Genomic DNA, 10,030 nt, shown 5'->3' with positions numbered 1-10,030 from the left:
TAGGGCACGTTTGGAGAGAATAGCAGCTGCCTTCTGGCCTGCTGTGTACTGAGGTTTTGCCCCAGCATCAGAGTGGGAAGTGGATGGGGTGTGCATGTGAGAAGCTTGAAAATTTCTCTGATACTGCCGTTCACACATACCAAAAGCTTTTTGCTTTTTAAAGTTCAAAGTCTGTAAAAATCTAACCCAACTCCAGAGTCTAAGGCATAAGGATGTATTTTGTTGCGCTTCCATCAGGTGTACAGTAACCAGTAATTTGCATCACTGCTCCGTTTTAATACTAAAAGCAATGTTTGTGTGTTGATAACAGATTGACGGTACACATGTGCCTACTTTCCAGTCAATATCCAAGTTGCTTCAAATTTATTTCAGATACTGCGATTTTGAGCAGTTATTTTTATCAACACGTTTAATGAAGCTTTTAGTTCAGTGCAGCTAGCTTGAATACTAGTTCTGCATCTGGCCACTCGTTTATGTACCTAGCTAATGCATGTATCTAGAGACCAAATTAATTCATAATGAAAAATTTCTGCTTGGTTTGAAAAATGTAAGCTTATAATGAGACCTCCAGTGAGTGCAGGTGAAGGTAAGTATCTTTACATCCACAGCCCGTTTTCTAGTAAATCCAACAACTTCTTCCTTTCATTCCCAATGGTAGCTCATTTTTACAATGTTTGTATTCTTTTTAAAACAACTCTTACAAAAGCCAACTTTCCGCAATAGGAATGAAACATCTTTGAAGATTTCTGGCTTTAAGGCAGCCAGTGCTGATAGTAAAGCGTGCTCTGACCTGAGCAGAGCTTATGAGTGGCCCCAGAGAAGGATTGCAACCACCAACACTATGCATTAGTGAAATTCTTTGATTTACAAGTGTGGTTAATGACAGTTGAGGAAGACAATGGGCTTCTCATCCTGTCCACAGAAAGGTAGAATGACAAAGATGCTTTCTCTTTAATTTAGTTTTTCTAAGGTATAAAATACTTTTTGTGGGGAACTTCACACAGGGTTTAGTGGATAATGACCACAGGAAAGCATCCATCAAAATTACTTCAAAACTACAAGCAGTGTGCTATTTCAAATGGCAAAAGAATTACTTAGAAAAAAGATAGTCATCACCCTATAATGAAAAATAGCTAGGATTCCTTTAGAAATGAGTACAAAGTTTTAGGCTGTGTGTGTTGGAATGGATTGCTGTTGTACGACTGAACACTGAAGAGCTCCTGCCACTCTTAAAGGTCCTCTCACCATTTAGTTTATTCATTAAGAAAAGATCCTTTGTGTTTGTTGATCTTAAATCCATTTGGCTCTGCTAGAACTAAGAGAGTGATAAAATTCACTGGTTAATTTGGCTAAACCTTATCTGTAGTAATATTTCGTGTGATTGCCTGACGGCTGGTTGTTTCCCTTTTTGGGTGCTGTAGAGAGGCAGTAAGGAGCTGTGGCCCAATTGAGATGATCACTGTCCATGTTTCCTATTCACAGAGGGATTCCCTCCTAGTACATCCCCCATACTACTCGAGTACAGGTTAACAACTCTATGTTGTCATCAGTGAAGTCAACACTGGAGAGGGACTCTTTATTAGGGACTGTAGGGATAGGACAAGGGGTAATGGGTTTAAATTTAGGCGGGGGAAGTTCTTCACTGTGAGGGTGGTTGGGCACTGGAACGGGTTGTCCAAAGAAGTGGTAAATGCTCCATCCCTGGCAGTGTTCAGGGCCAGGTTGGACAGACTCTTGGGTGACACGGTCTAGTGTAAGGTAGCCCTGCCCATGGCAGGGGCTGGAACTTGATGGTCTTAAGGCTTTTTCCAACCCAAACTATTCTGTGATTCTATGACTCTGAGTCACCTTTGATAATGATCCAGTCTGGTAAAAGAACCTTTCAGAGCTGAAGAGAATATAATCAAATACTCAGAATTCATTTGAGAATGTATATTTCAATCAATTTTGTAATGTGAATACATGCTACTGGGTGGTGGGAAGATCGAGGTAAGGTAAATATGCTGTTTCTCATCTGCCCTTCTCAAGCCCCTGTCACACATCCTGGTGCCTAGGAAAGCTTTTCAGGTCTCACTTGGCCTGTGCTACTCACACCAGTAGCCTGCTTTTAAAACTCCACAGTAAGCAAGTAAGTTAGGAAATGGTTTAACCTCTCGCCACTCACCCAAGCTTCAGTTGAGACTATAGGATTGGAATTGTAAAGCTGAGGAAGGAAAACACTTTTCATTGCTGCTATGGAGACTGGAGTTTATGTTGCAATGACTTGTTCTGTTTCCTACCTCCTTGTTAAAAGAAGAGTCCAAAGAAACCTGGCCAAAACAACCCAGGAACACACAAAAAAATTACTGACAAAACCTCTGGTACCTGAGATTGCAATGTGAGTGGCCTCTCTGCAGTATCAAAATGAAAAAGAAAGATAACTGGAACAGGGGGAAAGAAAAAAGTCTTTGTGTCAAGGCAGTCTGTTTTTTGCAGAGAAGGAACTAGGGCCATAGTGGATGCACTTTGGTGGATCCAGTGCTCCTATACAGAGCACTGCTCCAGCCCCTCAGCTCATATGCTCTGGTCAGGATCAGATGTTCAGAGAGCAGCATAACATGTTGCAACAGAAATCCCACATCTTATGTCTTTGAACAACTGAGATATGGATTCTGGGATTTTACCTTCTAAGTGGCTGTGGATGAGGTCTTCCCTTGCTAGTCCACTACCTGTGGCAATATCTGCTGCAGGAAGTTCATGGCGGTGTAGTAAGCGCTAACACATACCTGTTTCTTGTGATCAGTGTGGAGTCTGTACTCCGTTTCAGATTAAAGCATGAAATGTGTCTGATCACGTTGCTACATATATTGCAGTATTTGCTTAGGCATAGTTTTGAAAGCAGCTCTGAAACTACAAAAAATGACCCATCTTAAGCATAATAGATTGCCCTTCAAAAAGAATACTATATCCATACCAAAATGTGTGACTGCCATACTAAAGCTATTTTGATGTCACAGGATTTAAACCCTGAATGGAAGCAGAAAGCTTCTCTAACACAGTGGTCAACAGGTTTCAGAGCATCATGGAGAAATAACCCTTTTGGTTTATGAGCACTGAAGTCCTGTGCTGAAGGAGCAAAGGCAGTGGCCATGTGGCCCCATCCCTAACGTTTCAGATTCATCAGCAGCCTCTTCTGGTTGTCACAATTCAGGACATAGCTGAATGCCTGTGCTTTCCCACAGTGATGTGTGTGCTAGTCCAGAAACAACAGCCCACCAAGTGGCGATGTGCCAGGATAAGTAAATCAGGTGGAACTATCCATTTTATCTTCTTTTTCTTTGTTCACATTAGGTCTGCAAAGCCACAGCTGGCTCCCAAAGCAAGAGGCACCCTCCTGGCTGTTTGTAAACATCTACTATAGCCTTCATGCAGTAAGAGCAGCCAGGCTGAGGGTGTATGGACTTTTGTGCTGACTGGCAGTGGTTTAAAGACTGGTTAATGCCTTTCAGAATCAAAGCAAACAGAAGTGAGATGCCAGGGGACATGTTATAGGAATTTACTAGTTTGATCCCTAATCCTGAACTGTGGTAGGGATTTTTACTAGATACCACAGGAGAAGCTCACTAAAAGCTGTACCAACAAAGCAAGCAAAGAATATCAACCTCGAATGCCAAGGGGGTGCTTGGAGTTAGAAGCAATCCTGTAAAAGCTATTATAGATGTTGTTGGCATCCTATGATATGAGTAGTTATTTTGAAACCAATATTCAGCAAGTTTATTGGCCAAAATATAATTCCTCTCATCTCAAAATCCATGTAAAAATCAATCTCAAAGGAAGAGAGAGTAAAGCAGCTCCTGAGAAAACATCTACAGAAGTGGAAGGGGGATCTGAGAGACATGCAGGGGGTCCTTCAAACCCCAGAGTGTCTTCAAATGCCAAGTGCAAGAAATGGGTATTACCTTGAAGGGAGTTGTTCTTGCCTGTCGCTGAGGCATGGTGTTTCTCCTCTGTAGTGTGATCCAGGCAGAGCCGGTCACACACAGGCTGGAGCTGCTGTCTCTTGGGCAACAAATCTTTGTAGCTCACAGGTGACCAGCGAGTCAAAGGGGCTTCTGAGGGTGAATCCCAGACTTTGCAGGACAAAGCCTGCTTTGCTAACTTTCCTTGAATTGTGATAGCTAAGCTGTGGCATGCATTTCCAGGTAAGAAACTTCCTCTTGACCCAGCTTCTTTTCTTGGTTATTCCTGTCAAGTTTTGTTTAATTCTAAGAAGTTGAAATTGCCCTCTGGTTTGGGACTCCCAAGTGATCAGCTTTTCTCTGTGCTTAATTAATCTCTTTGTTACCGTAAGAACTGCTTGATGAGTTAAAACTCAGCAATTTCTTTTCAAGGTCAGGAATAATTACACAAAGTGATGTCAAGGGTTCTGAAGACCACTGTAAAAAAGTTCCTATAAGTAACTAAGACATTAGAAATCTGAAAATGCCTGGGCTGTACTCCAGAAAAAAAAAGAAAAAGGCCTAAAAAATGAATAATGCTATTGCTTACTCTTGAACATAATATATGTAGTGAGACATCTGTGCAGCTCTTTGCATGTGTCACTTGGACCTTATGTGTGATTTATAATCAGTTCTGGGTCTCATCATTACCACATAACCCCTTCTATTAAAACAAACTCATCACCATGTAATTGGTTATGGTGTAGTCATTTATAAGAGCAAACCTTTGTTCCCTGATTAATGGGAGCTGGGAAGAGCTATAAACATGAAATATCAGTGCTACCTGTGGGATTGAGTTGCTGTTTTCCAAGAACTGTGATGCTTAACAGCATATTGCTGTAGCACAGATATTTGGCAACATGAGGCATTATGTATAGCCATGTTCAAAACCTAAGCCACACACTTTGGCTTTCATTTGGCTTCTTTCTAAATCAGTTATCACTGGATGGCACACTCTTGCAACATCCTTTAGGGCCCGAAGGAGTGCTTGCATTGGTAGGGGCTATAGAGCATCCGTATATGGGAAAGGGGGGCCCATGGCCAGGGCCATTCCTGGTGGTCCCTGCTCCTGGCACCTCCACAGGCACTATGACCAGCTTCAGGGGGCTCAAGGCAGTCACCTCCATTCTCTGCATGGTGAGAAAGGGCACTTCAGGCATGGCACAGAAAGCCACTGTGGGAAAAAGCCACTTCTCATTAGACTCAGTCTCTGCTGCAGATATAAAGTTTTTTTCTATGCTGTCCATGACATTCTGCCCAGATTGCATGCTGTGAAGATTCAGACCCATCACAGAGCCTTGGGGTAGCATGTTGGTGAATGCCTTGTCCCAGCAAGGTTTTGAGTGTATTTACTTCCCCTTGCCAAGATGGGACAGACAGCTCCTCTGTCTAGGCTGCAGACCACAGGCCTTGCAATGCCTTTGGCATGCACAGTGCTTCGGCAGTGTTCAGGAGCGGCTGTAAGAAACGCCTTGTAGTACATCTTTCTATGAAATATTTTTAGAGGTACTGTATTATAATGAATTCTATTGCTGGCTCATTCAATTCAGATGGTTAAAATTCCCTTTTTAATCTATGGAAGAGCCCATCAGTACTGTAGAAATAAATTCGCAACCAGCATCATCATCAACTAGCTGGAATCGAGGACATAGGCAAGCACTGTTCCTCCGATAAACCTCAGATACAGGGAGAAGGTGGCAAAGTTCACCTGCACCCATGGAGCCAGACTCCTACTTTTTGTGTCAGTGATGGAGATGGGTCTGTACCATGGCTTGAGAACAAACCTGGACTTCCAGTCAGAGCAGTGACAGATTGCAGCCGAGGAGCAGCATCGCTCACCCTTGCTGGCAGAGAAACAAATCCAAAAGCCGCAGGCAAATAAATTCACAGGCTCGGGCTCCTCTGCTGGAAGATAGAAACTGCAAAGATCTATAATGTCTGTCTAGAGGCAGGAACAATATTTAATGTGGTTAAAGGGAACTTTCCCACTCCCTGAGCACACGCATAAGTGTTGGTGCAGAACCCACCCCCCAAATGAGTTTTCATCAAAAGCAGAAGTGAGCTATGAAATTGTGTTCAATGTAGTGGTGATTTTCTCTTCTCACTGCAGGACAGGACCCTAAGGGATGCAAGACAGAAAGGTTTGTAATTAAACTCTTCCTTTTCCATGGAGATTTATTTTTAAAGTTCTTCCTCTGTGCTTTGCTTTCCTTTCCTTCCTTGAATGTAAGTTGTGCTGGAAGCCCCTGGCACTGCCCTGGCAGCCCCCCTCCAAGAAGAAAAGAAGGTGGCAGGGGGTCAGTCTCCTCATTGCTGCTTAGCCTGGCCATGCCCTGCTACCAGGATACAGCTCTAGGGCAGAGCTGACTTTGTGAGAATTGCTGGCTGCAGCCCCAGGTACCCTGTGTCAGTTTATGAGATGGGGTTGATCTGCCTCCCTTCCAAGGAGACATCCTGGGGGACCTTGCGGGGATGCTGTGGTTGGTGATCCTTAAACCTGCCCTCAGGAGCCATGGATGTTTGTGCTCTTTAGTGCTCAGTCAGAAGGAGACCAAGCTCTTCCCACATGCAGATTTGCTGGGTTTGGAATTTTTCTGAAATATTTTTATGCAAACTGAAAATAAATCGGGCACTTGCAGTACAAAGCCTCAGATAGCCAAATTTAGCTGGTCTCTGATAGAACCATCCAGGTTAGAAACCAGCCATCATCTGGAGGGCATGGGTGAGCCCATCTGTCTGTAGGGATCGGTCAGTGGGGATTTTAGGCAAGGGGCTGGCAGGTGAGGTTGGGTTTGGGGAGTTCAGTAGGAAGCTCTGTGTACCGGCAGTGCAGCACATGATGTGGGATGGAGGTGGTGGTCTGTTGGTAACTTTGACAGGGCTCTTCTGCTGTAGGCCATGTGCATGAGGTGACTACAACGCCTGATTCCTTGCAGCGCTCTGCTCCTCAACGGAGCATGGCTTTAGTGTCGTGAGGACCCCTGCCAGCCTGGGGAGGGGACCGCTACAGCAAGGGCAGGCGGTGGGTGTCTCCACCCAGGAGCTCTGGTGCGGTGCCCAGCCTGCTCCCACGCCTGCCAGCATGCCCTGGGGGCATTGGTGATGGTACAGCAGTGACCGAATGAGCACTTGCTGGGTTGGAAGCAGTGAGCCTCCTGAATGCTTTCCAGTTTGCCAGCAGCGACTGACTGAGCATCAACAGCAGCTTTTGCTTCCAGTCGGAATCCCATTACAAACTCCCTTTCTGAATCAAGCTGGTATTAAGGAAGTAACAACTGCCTTAGTAATTAGTCATAATTAACAATGATTACAATATCGCACATTTAGAGTGATAAACAGCTCCCATGAGGAAAGCAGTGATGGCAATGGGGAGGATTCAGGGCTCCTCCCAAGCACAATTAATGGGGAGAAGGTGGTGGCTAAATGTGAGACAGAAGCATCATGCCTTTGAGCAGACAGACACACACGGGTATTCTTCAGAAATGCATGTCTGCTGCTGGCACAGTCTCTCCTTGGGACCTGTAGCTGGTTTTCTGCACCTTGAAGTTTTGTGGTTCTGAAGAACTGGGGAATGTCACCATTTCCTCCTCTCCACTCTCATCAGAGTTTTCTCAGCCGTTAGCAGCCATTAGCAGCACCAGCTCATATGTGACATTTCCTGTAAGAAGGCTGTTTATAAACAGATGTGCAATAATTTCAGGATCATCCCTAATTAGTGTAGCATTGCATGAATTTGTTTTTAAATCCTTTGGATGGCTAATTCTTCTTTGTGTCCCATATAAAAGCACATGGTGATTCGTCAAAAAAATAATAACTACTATACTGGCTGCACATAGTTTAATCTTTCAGCAAATAAAGAAGAGATTGAAACTTGCTATTATCAAGCCAGACCAAGTTTATTCAGAAGAAAAAAAAATTCTGTTATTTTTGCACAAATTGGTATAATGAGCTGTCTCTGTGCTATTATCCCTGAGCATTAACTGGCTGTATTATGCAGGATAATACTCAGAAGAATTATTACTTATCTGCGTGTACATACATTGAATAATAAAATAATTAGACCTTTTAAAACAGAGGATAGAAAGGATTCCATTTACTGTAATTCTGACTTTCTGATTATAAGGTTGGAATAAATAACGTGATATTTTATCAGTGAGTCAAGCCAGTAAATGCTGGATTTATAGATATCAGTACAGGCTGTGCGTAAGGGTATGTAATTTGTCAAACTGCAGATTGGGCAGACGTTTACATCAAGGATGTGAAGGATCCGGGCTGTTGAAATTCAGAGGTGGATGAAGGCTGCTCAGAACAGCACGTTCTTTCTAAGAACAGCACATTCCTGCTTCATGCAGCTGCAGTTTGGTGCGTGGGCTTGCAGTGCATGTCCCATGGCAGCCTGCATGTACAGACAGCAGGATGTGCTGGGCTCTTGCAGGAGAGGAGGCTCATCTCTTCTCTGGGTGAAGGATTGCTCCCTTCCCTCCTGGCTGGTCATAGAATCACAGACTGGTTTGGGTTGGAAGGGACCTTAAAGCTCATCCAGTTCCAAACCCCTCCAATGGTCAGGGACACCTTCCACTAGACCAGGTTGCTCAGAGCCCCATCCAACCTGGCCTTGAACACTGCCAGGGGTGGGGCAGCCACAGCTTCTCTGGGCACCCTGTGCCAGTGCCTCATCACCCTCATAGTGAATAATTTCTTCCTCATATCTGATCTAAATCTATCTTCCTTCAGTTTAAAGCCATTTCCCCTTGTCCTATCACTACATGCCCTTGTAAAAAGCCCCTCACCAGATTTCTTCTTAAGACCCCTTTAGGTACTGGAAGGCTGCTATAAGTTCTCTTCTCCAGGCTGAACATGCCCAACTCTCTCAGTTTGTGTGATGGGGCAGCTTCTGCTTCACATGAGTGCTGGGAAGACAAAAGTGATGATTGTGCTAAAAATGATGATGTATCACTGCCCAGAAAGGTAAAGAGCTGTGGCCCTGGTATTCCAGACAAGCCCAAACACACCCCTGGTCTCCACGGGAGGGGTGTAGGGAGCTTGGATGTGGCCCCCATGCCTGCATGTGCCCCCCATCGCTGTCAGCTCAGGAGCAGGACAGGGTGGTGTGAGGCAGACCCCTCCAGCCCCAAAGAGCTCTTCAGAGCTGGAAACCAAATCACACATATGGGTTAGGGATTGTATTTTAATGCAATTGCAAAAACAGAGAGGTCCTGGGAATCATCAGACTCCTTCTTGTACTGGTCCAAACAAAGTGGAATTGATGGGAGATGGGTACTGCTTAGAACAGTATTAAAATGTTGCAGTGGGGAGGGGAGTGACACTTTGAGCTTCACCTTTTTGTCTGTTGCTCATTATTTTCTAGAACTGCATACACCAGATTATGTTGCCTTCACTCAGACTCCTTCATGAGCAGGGTGACCTGAGCCAGGCTGGTCGTACTTTGATTCTTGGCCTGCAATTGATTTTGCTTCATTTGCCTTATGAAGAGAGTGACCTTCTGACTTGCATATACACAGCACAGTGGTCCTGAGGAATGGCAGTGGGTGTTATCCATTTCTTGACAGATAATTATTTTAAGGGGGGGTTGTTTGCTTGCCTGTTTTTTTTTTAGGACACCTCAGGATAACTGAACTATGTCAGATAATGAAGAGAAATCAATTCATCTTAGGCTCTCTTGCAAATCCCAGACACTGGGTTAATCACACAAATGATTAAGAACTCGAAGCAGACTGGTGCAACATTTTAATTCTGTTTGTTGAGAGCTGTAAACATAATTGATTTACATTTCTCTCCAATAAGTTAATTTGAGAGAGTGTTCCCATTGTGAATAATATCAGATTCAAGGCTGTGTATGGCTTACAAATCTCAGTGACTCCACTGGAGAAAATACAGATCACTCCTTGCTGCAAAAGGATAGAAAGGATGAAGACTAATGACTGGTAAATGTTGGCTTCCTGTAAACAGAAAATTACCAAATCTGACAAATGCTAAACATTAGCACTGTTAACACAAGAAGCAATGTGCTCTCCTTTATCCGTGATAGGTTA

The sequence above is a fragment of the Pezoporus occidentalis genome, unplaced genomic scaffold, assembly GCF_034315485.1.
Source record: "Pezoporus occidentalis ecotype Australia unplaced genomic scaffold, CSIRO_AGI_Poc_V1 ctg9, whole genome shotgun sequence".
NCBI lineage: Eukaryota > Metazoa > Chordata > Aves > Psittaciformes > Psittacidae > Pezoporus > Pezoporus occidentalis.
The sequence above is the reverse complement of the archived record's forward strand: the minus strand, read 5'-3'. Positions refer to the sequence as shown.